The sequence below is a fragment of the Camponotus floridanus genome, unplaced genomic scaffold (genome assembly GCF_003227725.1).
Source record: "Camponotus floridanus strain SB8 unplaced genomic scaffold, Cflo_v7.5 scaffold3, whole genome shotgun sequence".
NCBI lineage: Eukaryota > Metazoa > Arthropoda > Insecta > Hymenoptera > Formicidae > Camponotus > Camponotus floridanus.
In genome coordinates this window covers 1,269,714-1,287,874 of record NW_020229436.1, presented here as the reverse complement: position 1 = coordinate 1,287,874, position 18,161 = coordinate 1,269,714, and the positions used below count along the sequence as shown (strand labels likewise).

The 18,161-nt window shown below is 31.9% G+C and overlaps 1 protein-coding gene across 2 annotated transcripts in view; it reads right to left on the bottom strand.

The window, feature by feature from the left end:
- LOC105257340 (nephrin) overlaps nt 1-17,235 on the bottom strand; it is a 243,633-nt gene extending 226,398 nt beyond the window's left edge. For both annotated transcript variants that reach the window (XM_011267899.2, XM_025409989.1), the window contains exon 1: nt 16,374-17,235. The gene's annotated coding sequence lies outside the window, so the exon portion shown is untranslated. The remainder of the gene's footprint in view (nt 1-16,373) is intronic.
- Between the last annotated feature and the right edge of the window lie 926 nt (nt 17,236-18,161).

The following is an 18,161-nucleotide window of genomic DNA, read 5'->3' as shown; positions in this document are numbered from 1 at the left end:
TTGCAATTGTAATTACTTTCCTCTCAGAATGTTCTATATAATACTAATAGATTATATTTTTCTCTTATTCTTTCCTCCTCGTTTGCTTTCTCTCACAGCCTCTTTTTTATGAGTCGCCAGGACTGGAATTACGCTACAGCGGATGCATGCCTAAGGTGTGTATGCATTCTTTGATCCTGGTTTATGCGCGGCGTCGGAAATAGGTGAATCTAAATGCCGCTCTCGCGCTCTTGCAAGATATGCGGGGATTTTAATTTCACTCGAAAAAGAGGAGTAGTATACTTTAAACTGCACAAAAGGAGTCGGCTCTTTTCCGAGAGAAATTAGTTTTGTCGAGCTTTATCTCCGGCGGCGGCAGCAAGCTGCTGCTGCTTCTATTGCAGCTGCATCCGCGAACTGATATGAACACGCGCAATAGTTCAAAATGGTGTGGGAAGGAAAATGCAGTTTGCCGTTGTGCGAAATGAATTCTGACTAAAATAGCGCTTATTTAAACGAGAATTAATACATTGTTCGCGGTATTAATCGTCGATAATATGCGATTTATTGTTTAATGATTCTCCGCAAAAACGTATCGCGGTAAAGCCGCTACGTTACGTGGAGTCAAATTTAATTTTAATCTTTGGTCGCTCCTCGATCCGTGATTAATACATGCAATTTCCAGGCATTTTCTCTATTTTTGAAGCAGTTTCCCCGTTCGACCAATTTATTTGGTTAATCGATGCGAGGCGATTCTCTTTTGAAAGGCAAGCTCGATAAAGACATTTGCTCAATTTTTCCATAAACAGTGCTGTATCTTTATAAAATTTGCATCATATAATTTACAGTAAAATAAATAACCGACAAACATGCACCATCGACATTTAAAACTGCGTAACAATCATCTCACAATCAGTTTAAAACTTTTATTATTTTGTATCTTTAATAGTAAAAATATCCTTGTCATGTTAGATTTTATTGTATTTCAATTTTGTTGTTTATATTTTACATTAACATACTATTAATTTTATGAGAGACGTAATGCTGAGGAAGAGTATGCGCAGGAAAATGCAAGATATAAATGCAGCGTTGCTCGCATACCATGCTTTTAAATAATGTTATTCAGACATGTTTTCTCAAGTTTCTCTCAGCCTATTTCCAGTAATTAAGGTTTAAAAGCTTTTCATTTTCAGGTCACGCCAAACATTTAAAAAAATTTAGCCATGCAAAAAATGTTATCCAAACATGGTTTTTTCCACTCCTTGTACTATTTGTTAAAATATTTAACCGTTTCATTCCCAAAATTTAATTCTCAAGTTATATAAACATTACTTTAACATTTTTATATGTTATTAGGATGATGTCGAATTAAATATATGAGCCCGTCAATAACATTGAAGTAGATTTCAATTTTCATTTTATTTCAATTCAACTTTTATTATAATTTAATAATTTTACATCTTTTTTCCTATTTAATATATATTTAATATTTTAATGTTCTTTTTTATACGATTATCATTATAAATTTTCTTATCTTAATAATTTATTAACTAACTCTTTATACATATTTAATCTCTTTTATCAGTTAATCTCTTTCTGCATAAGTGATGTTATTTAATTCTAAAAATTTTCTATTAAAAAGTCGGCATGTGTAAAAATAAAATCTAAATAAAAAAAACTTAGCTGCAATTTACTACAAAAATTCCAATTAAGAAAAGATGCATCTTGTTATATTAAATATTTCAACGTTTATTGCAAAATTGCTGAAAATAATCTTGCAATTCTGTCTTACATTAACAAATGAAAGAGCTATTTATGATATTAACCATCGAAAAACAAAAGTCTTCGGGAAGACTCTAAAAGAATATAAGAAAGAAAAGATGAAAAAATAGAGTTGGCAGGAAACTACGAGTCATAAATCGCAAACCTCACTACACATTGAGATAGAAACGTAATTTCCGACATGCTGGCCCTGCAAAATTTTAAGAACTTAATCGATCATATTTTTACGAGGAACAGCTTGTTTCTCATTAAGGTTGATTACCGATGTCCGGTTTTGTCAATTTCAGCTGTTATCGCTCACGCTAAATCAATCGACTCCAAAGCGCATCATCATTGCATTTAAATTGTCAAATACATACTATGATCAAAATTAATTATGATCTCACTGAACAGATGTTGCAAACATTTAAATATAATAATAGTTCTCAACGTCCTTAATACACAGGTATAATAGATACAATAGATTGAATATTTGTTTTTTAATTTATGTACAGATATTGTGCGAGTTTAATTAGAATGCATAAATATCGGAAATAATAAAAATAAAATACTAATAAATATGGTACAATTCGACTTTTCTGTATCATTTGAGAAAAGTGAAAGAATTGCTCTTCTTCCTCTATCAGAATTATATAAATGTTAATCGTATAAATGAGTCATCTTTATAAAATTTTTCTCGCGTTCTCATTTTTTTATTTATGAAAAATAACTTGTGAATTGTTTCTAACAGATTGCTTTTTACAGATTGTCTTTTCACATTTGACATACAATTAAATGCGATCAAAACTTTTAACGTATTGTACAAAATCTATCGACTCTTTTAGCTTCGTCTGCGCTTCCGCAAGAAAGAAACGGCACAAAAGTTAAGATTTACAGGCGGGATTTTGTCAGTTAGATTTAGACAGATCGTCAGAATTTCGAGATTTTGTTCTCGAGAGCACCGGAAGTGCTCGGTAGCGCAAGTAACGTGAGCAAAGTTTTCATATAGCAACCAACGTCAGGCGGCCTATTGTAATCGCCATTGATTTCGCGAGACGAAACTTCGAAGCTCTGCAACAATTCGCAAGTCCCATAGTCGGAAAGTTGAAAAGTCGAATGGTTCCGCCGTGCATTCGATTGCCGCTCCGGAATTGGGTTTACATAACTCCCTAGATTTCCGGCATGACGTCTAACCGTTGCAACTTTACCGGATCTTGATTCTTAAATAGAGTCGTTGTATACTCCCGCCAATATTCCGACGTCGCCATGTCGGTTGTGTTGATTTTTTTTCTTTGAAAAATCGAGATCTTCCAGCGCGAATAAATAAGAACTTCTCGTCATGTTTAGCAGTTATGTCATAAAGTGCAAAAATCAGGCAAAGAGTAAAAGCTTTTTATAAAGAAAAAACTAAATGTCAAACTTCCAATATCGTGAGCATTTCAAGAACATTTCGCTTTGTTACATATTTAGGCGGCTATTTTATTAAGTAGATTAAAGCTTGCAATTTCAAGAATTTCAGAAATCAATTTTATTCAAAGATTTTTTTTAAAAAAACATATATATATAAGCCAAAAAGATTATTTAAAACATCTCATCAGGCATTTTTATTTAATCTTCTTTATATATTTCCAATAATTTTATACTATAAAAATATTATATTTTTTCTTAAAAGATATCTTCAATTTCTTTTGTAGTTCAAACAGCGTGCTTCTAAAATCTAGCGAAAAAAGAATGACGAACGATTAAAATAAAAATATAAAGAGCGCATAAAAGAAAGAATTTCCGATCCAAGGGAGAAAAATTCTTCAATAGAAAGGAAAATTCAATATTAAATCTGTAACATGTTCCGGCTGTCCTAAGCTTGCGCTATCGCCACTTTTATTAAGGTATAATATATTATTGCATAAACATCCCGTTATCGATATTCGAATTTCAATTATCATCGATGTGTATCCCCCACTAATCCTTGCAATCCCTTCTGCGGTGCGTAAAAAAGAGAGGGTTACAATAAATCGATAATCAGTCCAATAACGATTGACAACGCGACCATTGCCACGTAATACACGCATCAGCCCCGATTTAAATGACAAAGAAGATTAATCGTTTGGCTCGTGTTTTCATTACACCCTCTCTTCATCAACTCTGGCACCGCCGCATTTGCAATTTGCTCGATCACTGTTGCTCCGCTAAATCGACACCCTTTTCATTTTCATCGGCTCGCCGTCCTTCAATTTTTACGACTCTTTTCGCAACTCTTTCGTGTTGTTTTTTCGAATTTTCCTTGCCGTCCGACAGACTCCATTCTTGTTTTTCTCGCATTGCCGCATTTTTTTTATTACCCCGCTTTTGACGAACCCTCGCAAACACCCCGTCGTCGTGGATACTGTCGTGGCCAATCGATCGCGACTTCAAGTGACAAACGTGTCCGGCCCTATCGATGTCGGTTCGCCGGTTTTTTGCGATCGATCACTCGTCGTCCCGTCATCCATCGTAAAATGTGACGAGAAACAACGTTTACATGATGATCGTAAACAGAGACGAGCGGACGCTACTTTCTTACATCATACTTACTATAATCTTAAGAAATTGATCTTCTGATTTATTAAAAAAATCTATTATACATCTATAATATGATCAAGATATGAAAATTTGTTACAAAATTTGTTCCGTTTATAAATCTATTGATTGTCCATCTTTTCACAATTTTGTGACAATCTTATATGTAAATATAAACATAATAATATTAATATTTTTGTAAAAATTAATAACAATAATTTTACGAATATCCTTTTTCTATTTTTGCAAGTTGTGTTGCAAATTAAGTTATAAATCATATTTATTTATTTGCGTACAACGCATATGTATGTAATATATGGGTAATAAAAAGTTCTTTGTGTCTGGAGAAATTCGATAAATTTCCTACAATGAATTTCCTACAGCGTAACTCGCATATTACTATGTTGCAAATTCTCTTGTTGTTATCTACCAAGCTGCAACATTGTAGCAATCTGTTAAATCCCGCAAGCGCGCTTGCACCAGACTGTTCTCAACTCCACCCTTTCCTTGTATAAGAATTCTATCCTGTTAATCGCCGCTCTTAATTCCTTACGTATGTATCCCTTTTCTATTCTTAATTTCCATTGCACAAATTGAAAAAAAATGTAAAAGCATCCGCGTGACAATATTAGCATATATACACAGTAAAAAATAAAATGTTAATTATAACATTTTTTACATGTCCCAGACAGTCCACTCTAAATTTTAAGTTAAAATAACCATTCGTCGTATGTTATTTATTGACGAACCAAAAATGTTAAATAATTGACACAATACTTTATATTTATTTTTGTTATTGTGACTTTAAGTGTAATGTAAAAATGACATACAAATTAATTACAAAAAAATAAATTCGTAAGAAATATTGAGAATATTAACATATAATAGTATTTTAATTTATATTTTAGTTATTTTAACTTAAATTATTTGTAACAGAAACATTTGATTTTAGTAAATTTGATTATTTTGTATGTCAAAGTTCAAGATTATTTAAAGATTCACTTTAACTTTTCTTAGAATGTTAAACTGACTTTGAGACATGTTGATTGTTTAAAATGATTACGTTAAAAATACTCAAAATAATATTCCGTTTCTAAAAGACATATACAAAGTGTTAAGTTATAAAGTTGACATAAAAGTAACACATGAAAACGTTATAAAAATAATAACATATATAGGTTGGTATGTTAATTTTACATTAAAGTACTAAAACGTGGTAATACAAAAAAAATTTCAACATATGGATAATTTTAACAATTTTTTTTACTGTGTAAGCACGATGTCATTGCTGCATCATAGTGGTAATGAAATCAACCTCAGAATTTTATATTTAATATATTAAATGTATACCCCGCGAAAGTTTAATCGCTTTATAAGAAACAATTTCTCGACAAAACGTAAGTTTGGGATCTGAAAGGACGGAATTGTAAACGGAAAGCGTCGTCGTATCACACTCCGCTTCGAGATTCGTAGCAGTCTTCGTGGGCGGAAATCTCGAAACATTATCACAGTCGTACGTACAAGAGCGAATTTCTCAAGCACGGTGATCGACTCAAGTTGCTTCCGCTCGGCAAGTAGTTTTACCCCCGACGATTCTCCGTAAGACAGAAAGAGAAAGAGAGGGAGGGGATGAAGTTACTTCCTGGTGCGCGGTGCTTCTTCCGACCGGCGGGTTTCTTCCGCACGAAAAGTTCATTCGAATCGAGTCGGGCGTTATTCAGACGGATAGAGTTTCGTCGAACCGCGAATATTCGCCGGGGTGCGGAATATTTAGGTCCTCTCTCTCTCCTCCGGATTTCATTCCGGTTTTAGAGCTCGCGACCCGTGTGTCGGGCCCGCGTCTTTTATCTTCCTTTCTCATCGACGAGTAACTGGCGCGTGCGTTTACTTTACGGGGAATTAACGCCGCCGTTATTCGCGACATTGGCGCGTTAAGCGAATCGAGAGCTCGGCTTTACGCAAGCGTGAACTTTATCACACAAAAACACGCGGCAAACAGAGAGAATGGAGCTCTTTTCGTATAAAATATTGTTACGGCAGCATAAGAAACGTGGAATTAAAAAAAAAAAAAAAAATAGAAAGAAAGCCGCATTACTCGTCCGTTCTCTAATTGCTTCCTAAGATATTAAATAGTTCTGTAAAAAATTCTTCTTTCGTAAATAGTTCTTCTTTCTTTCTTTATTTATTTTTTTTTCAGTATAAACTTGACTCCGAAATAATTCTGTATTCTCCTCTTTCTTTCTTATATTTTAAATATTACTTTACATTATAAATTAATTATCACGGACGTGGTACGTGGAGTCATAAAGTTGGTAGGAAATTCGCGTTTAAACTGACGCCGCCGCAATTTGGGCTGCAAAGTTGAGTCTCTAAAATATATAGCCGGTTTCTCGACCAGCGTTCTACGGTCATTTCTGAGGCGCTCCGAGAGTCTCTACAGAGTGGCGCGGAGGGACCTGAAATTCCTAGTGGAACCGCGAACCTCGAGGAGGAAGTGCTGCGGCGTACCACCGGTTCGATCCTGGGATACAGTTCGGCCTCAACGAGCTACTCGTGTTGTAACCAAAACAGTTTGACATTGACCATCGCTAGCGATTGTTCAACTATCCTAACTGTCGTAAGTATATACTTCAATGCAAAGAGAAAGTTCTCTTCGCATTAGTATAAATTTGCGCATATATTATTGTAAATATCGTGAAATCTCTAATAATATAAATTAAATTTGCATTTTTACCACAGACCGCAAAGTGTAAATAATGCAATTGATATACATGAATATACAAACATCCATATCACAATAGATATTTAAAATTGAACATTTTTTTTACATTAAAATACAGTAAAAATTGTGCGTCCATATATTAAAATAAATTTTCTTGTGCTACCACGTTTGGATTAGTACTTTAATGTAAAATTAACACACATACTTATATGTTATTATTTTTATAACGTTTTCATGTATTACATTTGTGTCAACTTTATAACTTAACACTTTGTACATGTCTCTTAGAAATGGAATATTATTTTAATATTATTTCAAGTCAGTTTAACATTCTAAGAAAAGTTAAAGTAAATCTTCAAATAATCTTGAACTTTGACATACAAAATAATCAAATTTACTAAAATCAAATGTTTCTATTACAAATAATTTAAATTAAAATAACTACTATTATATGTTAATGTCCTACAATAATTCTTACGAGTTATTAACTGTGAGTAGTAACTATTTTTTTATGTAATTTTTAATTAATTAATTAATTTTAATATATTATTTTTACAATATATTTAAAGTCACAATAACAAAATAAATGTATTGTGTCAATTATTTAACATTTTTAGTTTTTCAATAAGTAACGTTCGATGAATGAGTTATTTTAACTTAAAATTTAGAGTGAACTTTCTGGGACACGTGAAAAATGTTAAAATTAACATTTTATTTTTTACCGTGTATAAAGATATCTTAAAGATGTAAGATAAAAATTTCATATATTAAGGAAAGACATGGATTTTAAATAATAACTTAAGCTTATATCAACAAAAGCAAAATAAAAGAATGTTTCTTTCATTTTGCTTTTGTTGATATAAGCTGTAATAAATTAATTGTCTCGAAAATTGCGGTTTATTATGCGACCCGAGACGCAAGATACTCGCATTGCAGCTCATTCTAGACAGAATGAACCGTGATATTACATCGCAGGACAAAGATTATGAAAATATTAGGATTCCATGATGCCGCGAATAAAGATTGGAATCGTGTTGTCGACAAATAAACAATTGCAAGTCTATATCAAATAAACAATTGCAAGTCTATATCAAAAAAAAGATTCCAGCAAAGTATCTTTTAATCCATTTAATTCGATTTAAAATGCAAAGAAACTCGATTTTTATAAATAAGCCAAGCAATATTGCACATTTATCAAACCGTAAGTAATAGCTCTACCGAGCAAATTGTACTTCGATTTATCCCATGATTATCGTCGCAGGCTTATTTTTCCAAGATCTCGGCAAAGAGACACGGCTCGTTGGGAATGCGTTTTTTTTACATCGACTTGCAAATTGCATTAAGGCATCGATGCGCTCACGAAGAGAGTGATCCGCCGTGCTACTTTCCATGCCGTGCATCTCTTAAACGGCGACGGGTTACATTGGCCGCGAACGAATCGATTTTCCGCTTCCGCTCGCTATCAGTGTTACCCAGGCCGAGAGCTGAGTGCATCCATGGACGATATTAACCTTAGCCGCGTTCTATCGGAAAGTATCGACGCCCGCCAGCCGTTCCTGCTGTAATAGGGACTGATATCGGTATAATTACACCGGCAACTCTACGCATCGAGAAACACCGAAAATCACCTTCATCATTTCATCGCGAAAATACCTTCGGGATTCGTTATTCCTTGTAAATATTTATGCTTTAAACAATAAACGTTTTCTCTAATTTTTTTAAATTCTAGAACATTATTGTATTTTTATATACATATCTCTCTATTTATTATTTTCTAAAATAAACTCATCGCAATTTTTCCGAAATATTCAAATTTCATATTTTATATTATTTTATAAAATTACATGTTATAAAAGAACATTTTCACATTTATATATATATATGTATTATTATATTGTGTTTAATTAAAAATAATTATTAAATTATTTTATTATTAATAATATTAAATAATAATGATTTACCAAATTTATACATCAGCTGTACATATTACATCATGCAAATTGCGATATGATTTTTTATACAAACTAGATTTCTTTCATTAAAAATAATCACAATTTGATCACATTCTACTCTAGCACTTAATTATTCCCTGTTAATTGACGATTTTTCTTTGTTTTCTCGAGTTCGACACGTATTCATTATCAATGTTATCATCAACGAGATCGACGTTATTATTACTGCTTAACAATCGCGATGCGATTCTCGTGCAATGGCGGCTTTAAATCCCATTTGGGTCGTTTGTTTCTCCCTCGAGCTTCTATAATTATGTTCCATCCGAGCCTGATTCAAAATTAATAATTATCAACGCTTAAAATGTTACATGAGTGGTTTTGTTGAGATCATTATAATATACACGATCAAATCGACCATAGATATTCGAAAAAAAGTATGAAAAAAATAATAGAAACTTATTATCTATATTATACGATATATGCGGAATTAATAGCATGTCTTCTCCGGACGTATAATTCCTCACAAGAGATTTATAAGTGAAATATCGCCTTCCTCCTCCACCATGAGTTTCTTCCGGTCTATTCTCATCAGTAATCATGTAATATGAATATATTTTCCGGTCTATTCTCGTCAGTAGTCATATAATATGAGTATATCTCTACATTTAATTTCATATATTTAAATTCTAATTTAATTTTATTACTGTTATTAATGAAAATAGAGAGAGGGAGAAAGAGAGAGAAAGGAAGAGAAAGAAAGAAGTGCTTAGTTATGATTATATTTTATGGTGAAAGCTAGCTATTATTTTGTAAAAACCCATAAATAATTCTAGCTTTGTTTCTGTAGTATTATAATTCTTGATACATTAAATAAATAGTTCTCTCTGGTTGTTAAATCAAAGAAAATGTCTCAAGCTCTAACGAACTAAGAAGCGAGATTCACTCAACGATTCGTTTTACTTTTGCACGATTTTCCTTATTATTTTTCAAATTTCTAAATATTTATAATTTTAAAAAAATTGTATCTTTCAAAAGTAAAAAACATAAAATAAAATAGTCGCGAAAAAACGTGCGCATACAACTAATACAAATAACGTAACGAGATACCTTTCTCAAGAATTCTTTAGAGAAAATGCAAGAATATGCTCGATATCATCTATGTTCATATAACCTAAACTGCTTTCTGTAATAAAAACTATCAAAGATCGACCAGTGTCTCATATACCAGATATTTGTACATGTGTGCGTTTATTCGTGTGTATTTTATTTTCAGCGTTTTTCTGCTTTAAAAAATAAAACTATTTTTTTATAATTCACGTAAAACTATAAATCTTTTAAAAACTAACAAATATTTAAAAAATATCTCGCATGACAAAGTGAAATACTACGTGAGTTTGACATTTATTTGTTTTCCAAGAGGTATTTTCTTTAGTTTAACAGAAAGAGAGAACTATATTTATTTCATGTATCAAAAATTATAGTATTATTGAAACAAAGTTAGGAATATTTTTTAGTTTTTACGAAATAATATATATATACGCTAGCTTTAAAACACATATTATAAAACATAAAACTATGGATAATTAGATCTTTCTCTGTTTCTATATATATAACTAGAACTTTTTAATTTACATGGTAACATATTTACAGGATAACATATTCTTATTATATGATTACTGATGAAAAATATATGATTTCTTTAAATCAAGAGGACTATAAAATTATTAAAATAGAGCCTATTTGTTTAAATGATCAAGAATTATAAAATTATTACAAATGAAATTAAAACTCTATTATTTTCAATTTTTCATGAAATGATACGTTTTAGTTTCATACAATATATTTTATAAATAAATTTTGCAAAACGTGCATCAAATAAAAAAAGTTTATAGTATTATTTTAAATGTATTATTTTAAAAATTTTTCTATTTTTTATGAATACATAGTTTTTCTTTCCAAAATATACATTTTAGTTGTAATATATACAGTTATACAAATATTTGAATGCAAATAAATGATATAAACGTTACATCGCAATCACGTCTCACGTAATGTAACATTGTTACATTAAAATCGTAGTTTCATTATAATAATGTAAGACTGATAGCTGCAATATTGCGCGACACAATAGAGAACTCTCTCTTATGTAAATGTAAAATTCATATCTTTAAAAACATAATTATTTTTTTGTTTATTGTTTATTGTACTATTATTTTCAAAAATTTAATTTATTGCTGTTTCCCTCTCTATATATCAGCTATATATTTTTTCAAAATTGTACTTTATATTTCTTTATTTGTATGTATGAAATTTTTTCCATGTCTTAAATTTAAATATATTAATATTAATATATTAATTGTTAAGCAAAGCACACTTGATCATATTGTAGAGAGACAATCTGATTCAGTTTATATATAATACATCTATTTAATTAATATATTTAATAAATATATTTAATAAATATATTTAATTAATATATTTAATAAATATATTTAATTAATATATTTAATTAATATATTTAATAAATATATTTACTATATTAATTGTTAAGCAAAGCACACTTGATCATATTGTAGAGAGACAATCTGATTCATTTTATATATAATACATATATTTAATTTCAGAATTTCCCTAATTCGAGATATTAATTTGAAATAACATAACTAGTTCTAATCAAGCATGGTGAAGTTTGCTCCATCTAAACATACCCTTACTACCGTACCGTTTCCATATTATTTATCTTGAGGTCATATTGCAATATTCCCAGACCAATATAATTACGCATTAGGCCTATTGTATACGAAATATACGAGAGAACAAGAGCTTGAAGCGTATCAATATCAATCGATACAAGTGGTCTAGCAGGTAAGTTGACATTTTATTCTCGCGAAGCCGGAATTCCATTGATCGAGAGTTGACCGTGCTTACGGCCTGTATAAATTTGCGTGCGATAGATTTTATCCGCGTGGAAATCAGACGGCCGAAATGAGTTTACACGCGTCGGTCACCATTGATACGCGCAGCGTAAATCGGTATATTATTCTCGCGAAACTGATGCTGGGGCGTATCATTGGTCCGTGCGCCATGGCTTTACCTGTGTTATGTAAATTCGCAAACGCGAGCGCGCGCTGACTGGACAACCAGAGCGAGTTTACACGCGTTGTATTACGAGTTAGTATGTAAAGTTAAGGCACGAGATGCATTACGAGGTTAATCCGCGGTTATACGCCGGGCCGAAGCTCACCAGGGGAGTTTCGCTGTCCAATCGCTTTCGTGGCACCGCCACTCCGATTCGGAGTTTTGGAGAACGGGCCCGGAAACCTCCCCGGGGCGATGCATAGGGATTGCCATTTCAGCGCTTCCGCTGCTAAAGCGATTGCACATCTTCGAAGCAAACTTTTCGTGCGGTCATGTTCAATCCGGTCAATCCGCCCGTCTCTAATATGCGTCCGGAGTAGAGGAGGAGGCCATTAAAGCAGCACGATGTAGATAATGCGAACTGTGCTGCATAATGATAGCGCGCACGACCCTTTTGATATTGGAGAGAACATGCATGTACATACGCTTCACGGTACAATCTCGCGTTGTGTTGTTAAATTTGGATATAAAAATTTAAATATTTTTTTGATATATTTCCTATATTTTTCTGTTTTCCGCAAATTCTGCAAAATAAGACTTTTTAAATCTTTCCTCACGATCACGCTGATGTTTATTTAGAGGAAAAGTAAAAATTGTTGAATATTACATGGAAATTATTCTATGTGTGTTGCGCACACATACGTCAATACTCGGCTACAAAAAGAACATCCGTCTAACGAGATGTTCCGATATTCGATATCGTGAAAGATGTCTTTCACCATCTACGTCTTATTCAGGAGATAACGTAAAACGAGGCGAATATCGATATAATCATGCGTGTTATTCGCGCCTGAAACTTATTTGCTTTTTGCCGGCGGCTAAAATACGAGTTCTTCATATTCGAAGCTTCTCATCCATATTCAGTGATCAAACGACGAATGCGAAAAGGCGAAGATACCTCTAAGTCGCGTAAGAACGAATAAAGTCGCCTGAGATATCGCGAGCATCTTCAAAGCAGACGCGATTTATATCCCATTGGTTCCGACAGAGTTTTCCTCTTCCTTTCCCCTATTCCCTATGTGCGTGTCGCAGATTTTTCTTTCATTCATGTATTATCCCTGGCTTCGTACGTTGGTACAAAATGTGTCAAATATGTACCATATTATCGAAAAATATTTTAATAATTCTCTTTCAAATGGATTTGAAATTCAAATTTTCAAAGCGCGTGAATTTGAAGAAACAAATTATGCAATCAGAAATTATTAAAAACTAAGGTTTCAGAAGATTGAGATAATTTAATATTATACATAAAGTAGAAAAATACAACAAAAATTGTTTTAATTTTATATAAATATTTAAAATCCATTTGTATAAATAAAGCTGTTTGAACATAAATATAAATAAATTATTTTTTCCGTATATTTAAAATAAATATAACCACAGCGAATAAAAATAAAGAGATACTTTAGATGTAAATATTTGTGACAGATTTGTTTGTTTTAATTTCATAATTCACGTTGAATATAATTAGACTCGGAATCATCTTATATATATATATATATATATATATATATATATATATATATCTTTCTCTTATTATTACAATCTCAAGAATAATTCTGAGATAAATTTTCGGTAATGATAAAGAGAATTAATAGCAGCAATTAAAGCAAAATATGTGCACTGTAAAGATGTCGAGAAACGTAGAGGAAACCTTGCGCCGAAAGAAAATCGGAATGGAAAATAAATCGCATTCATTTCAAGGATGTCTGCGATGTCCATTTCTGTCTAAAGACAAATCTGAGCTATAATAGTTCATAAATTCTCGACCAGCTCTATATTTTTCTTATTGCAACAATCTCGAGTGTAAAATTGTTTTCATCCTGAGTTATCCTGACCCGAGAATTTACATCGCTATTTCGGAATATTATTAAATATTCTATTACGTAAACAACAAATTTCAGAAACATTGTTAGCATTATTTTGATATTTCCAAGAAGAAAATATTTCGCGTATAATTGCCGCGTGAGATATCGATCGATATTTGACAAACTATACTCATCATAATGAGAAGAACGGTTTCTAAAATCAATTTACATGATATTAAAAAAATAACTTTTGCCATCAGAAAAGATGCCGCTGAAAAGGCGCGACGTAGAGACGTATATGCATTGAAAGAAATCGGAAGACTCTGTTCGACTTTAAGTACAAAGGTGAATAAAAGAAAGATAAGAAAGAAACGCGACACATAGAGAGATGGCATTCCAAAAGGGTCGCAAAATGGAATATTGATCGTACGCGCTTTGAGGAGCGTGTTTCGTATCGCGAGCGTGTAACGTTCGTCTGCTCCGTGCACTTCCGGAACCCAACTTCCCCCCCGTAGCATCCGTTCTCTCCGTCCGTTTCCTCGGCGATCGCTGAATATGGATGAAGCACCACTCGCGTACTCGTCGACGGATCGGTATACGAGCTTAAAGTATCCGGCAAGATACGTAAGGATATTTTGCTTTCCCCTCTCGATTACGATTGCATCTATTATACGTGTCGTTATCCTCTTCTAAGTTCGAAAATTGACGCGAAATGATAAAATAATAAACCGTAATAATCCGTTAATATTTATACACAGTAAAAAATAAAATGTTAATTTTTATCATTTTTCACATGTCCCAGAAAGTCCACTCTAAATTTTAAGTTAAAATAACTCATTCGTATGTTACTAATTGACAAATTAAAAATGTTAAATAATTAACACAATACTTTATATTTATTTCTGTTATAGTGACTTTAAATGTAATGTAAAAATAACATACAAATTAATTAAAAATTACATGAAAAAATAATTACAATAACTCATAAGAAATGTTGAGGACATTAACATATAATAGTAATTATTTTCATTTAAATTATTTGTAATAGAAACATTTAATTTTAGTAAATTTGATTATTTTGTATATCAAAGTTCAAGATTATTTAAAGATTTAGTTTAACTTTTCTTAGAATGCTAAGCTGACTTTGAGACATGGTAATTATTTAAAATGATTATGTTAGCAATACTCAAAATAATATTCCATTGCTAAGAGATATATACAAAGTGTTAAGTTATAAAGTTGACAGTTGAATGTAACATATGAAAACGTTATAAAAATAATAACATAAATTGTATGTTAATTTTACATTAAAGTACTAATCAAAACGTGGTAACACAAGAAAATTTTAATAGATGGGCGCACAATTTTTTACTGTGTATATTTCGATATTTTAGTATATTTTTACATGTATTGTACTTTGATAAATAAATATTTTGTTAAAATCAATAATTTCTTAGCAACACTCTAACACTGATGTAAGTTATAATATTAACATAGTAAACATTAACATAGTTAAATTAATAATAGAAAATATTTTAAAGCGAAATATTAATTATTAATGCTATCAATTATTGAAAATAACAATTGTTGTTTCAAGTTGTTCGCTCTTTTCAAAATATGTCTTTAATATTTTATTTTAAATTAATTTTTTTTACTAGGTGTAGAATAAAAATATTTGCTTACTTGTTTAAATTCTAGAGATTTTTTTTACGCGAACTGTATTAAAATCTCAAAAATTCCAAATTATAATATAATATTTATAATATATGTAAAACTAATAATATTTATAATATATATGTAAAACTAATAATTTGTCTCGAATTATAATACCATCGATATTCCCTTTATGTACTTTCATGTACTTTTCATATATTTTTTCATACATTTCCATATTTTTTAATATATTTTGATATCAAATTCCTGTGCATTTTACAATTTACGCAAAAACAATACAATTACACAGAATTGTAAAGAAAATAAAAGAATTGTTTAAATTTAATAGGATATCGTTAATTTCACTCATTCGCTTGATATGTTACCAAAAAAATTTTTTATTTTAATAATCGAGCTATGCCAATAAAATAGCAGATAATATTCACTTGCGTGTAATGCACATTTTTATATATTTTTTCATACATTTCCATATTTTTTAAATATATTTTAAATTTTATATATATTTTAAATATATTTTAAATTAAATTTTGCGTACTTTACAATTTGCGGAAAAACAATTATACACAGAATTATAGAAAAAATAAAAGAATTGTTTAAATTTAATAGAACATCGATAATTTCGCTCATTCGTTTGAAATATCACGAAAAAATCCCTTACCATAATAATCGAACTATACCAATAAAATAGCAGATAATACTGACACTCGCGTGTTTAACATGGAATAAAACAAAGCATCGATACTCTATTAAATTTGATCATTTTTATTTTAAATTGACACTCACCGTCATTGTCACAACTGCAACCCGAGAGCCGAAACGATGTATGAGCCCCGCTCTCGTCGATCGTGTTTGACGTTCACGTCCATGGCGTCGTTTTCATTTCAGGGCGATGTCCAACAAGACCAGAAAATTTATAACGAATGTTCGAGTCGTCCCCGTTTTTGTGCATTTTGACACTCCGCGACGCGATATTCATTTTCGAGGCGGTGTTTCACACGATCGAATATTTGTCCGCGCGCGATCATTTATTATTCGAAATATCTCGGGTCCGAATAATCGTCCGACGACGATTTTCGCGCATTCGTTACCGCACATTTCGATTTATTGCGACGCACTTTTCACCGAATTCGAAAGCGCTAACCTAACCTAACCGCGTGAATCTCGTCCATCTGTCAAAATTCACTCACTCGCGACAAAACTGGAAATTTCAAGCAAACTCACGCGACGTCGTTGGCCATTATGCGCGACGCAGATATTGTCGTCGCAAAAGCGCCATATTGTCGTCTCTTTCGCGACGCAACGAGTTGAAGTTAATCGCGTGACTTCGCCTGCGTAAATCAATTTCACTGTCGAAATTCACTCACACTCGCGGTTTCGACGAGACGAGAAATATTCATAGGAAATTAGATATCGGAATAATTCTCACGCCGGCGATAGACAAGCACGATGTACGCAATGTGACGCCATGTTTCCATGCTCTTACGACGTGAAATGAGACACTTTTCCACGTAATCACTTGCCGCAATTCACTCGCGAGCGCGACACTCCCGGGACTGAAAGATTATAACTTGACTTGACCGACTTATTGTTAGAAAATCTTACGAAAAGACGCGACCTTTGTAACGTACGTATGATAACACGCGCGACAACTACGTCACTGACGTCACACTCCCACCAACATGACGCGGGCCCGGCAGCGAAAGAGAAAGTAGGGGTAGAATAGTGGGGGAACATTCCGATGTTGCGTCCTTCACGCACGGCGCAAAAACGAGAGAGAAAGCATTATAGGATATAATACCGAGTTAGGCTAATATTTTCGTTGTTTGATACTTTTGAAAATTTATTGAGTATTCCCGAGACTTTATTTGTGACTTTATTCGACGCTACCAATACTCATTTGCATGTAAGGATTGCTTTGACGAGTAAAATCCACGTAAATCATGGAGCAAATATAAAATATGCAAATATATATAAAATTAATGTAAGATGGCACCATAGATATATAATATATATATAGACCGCGCGTTTCCACCATAGACGTATAATATAATAATAATATATATAATAATAATATATATAATACATACGTATATATGTTTCTACGTCTATGGATGGCACAATGTAATACATTGCGATTTATGAACACAAAGCATGAATGTCGTTCACGGACGATATGCTTCTTTAATACAATTATTATCACTTATATACCGATAAATTATAAATAAAACATACGCCCGATGTCTCATTCAGCATTTCTGAAACGTTACTTAACGCTATCTCGATACTCGGTTACAGTATATAATAAATTTCTCCGCTGTATAAAATTGACGGAAGAGTGATTTCGTTCCACCAAATAATCGATACGAAATGCAAATAACGATGCGAGACAGGAACTATAATCAATCACGCAACAAGAAGTACGTGAACGATACAATTTTTCAATTGACATTACTTTCATCGATAACGATGATTTGTCGTACGACAAATTTTTTAAGCACATTGATTGACTGCAAGATAGAAAGTTTCTAAAGATTCAAAAAATTATTATCTCCCAGTCAATCAATGTGCTTA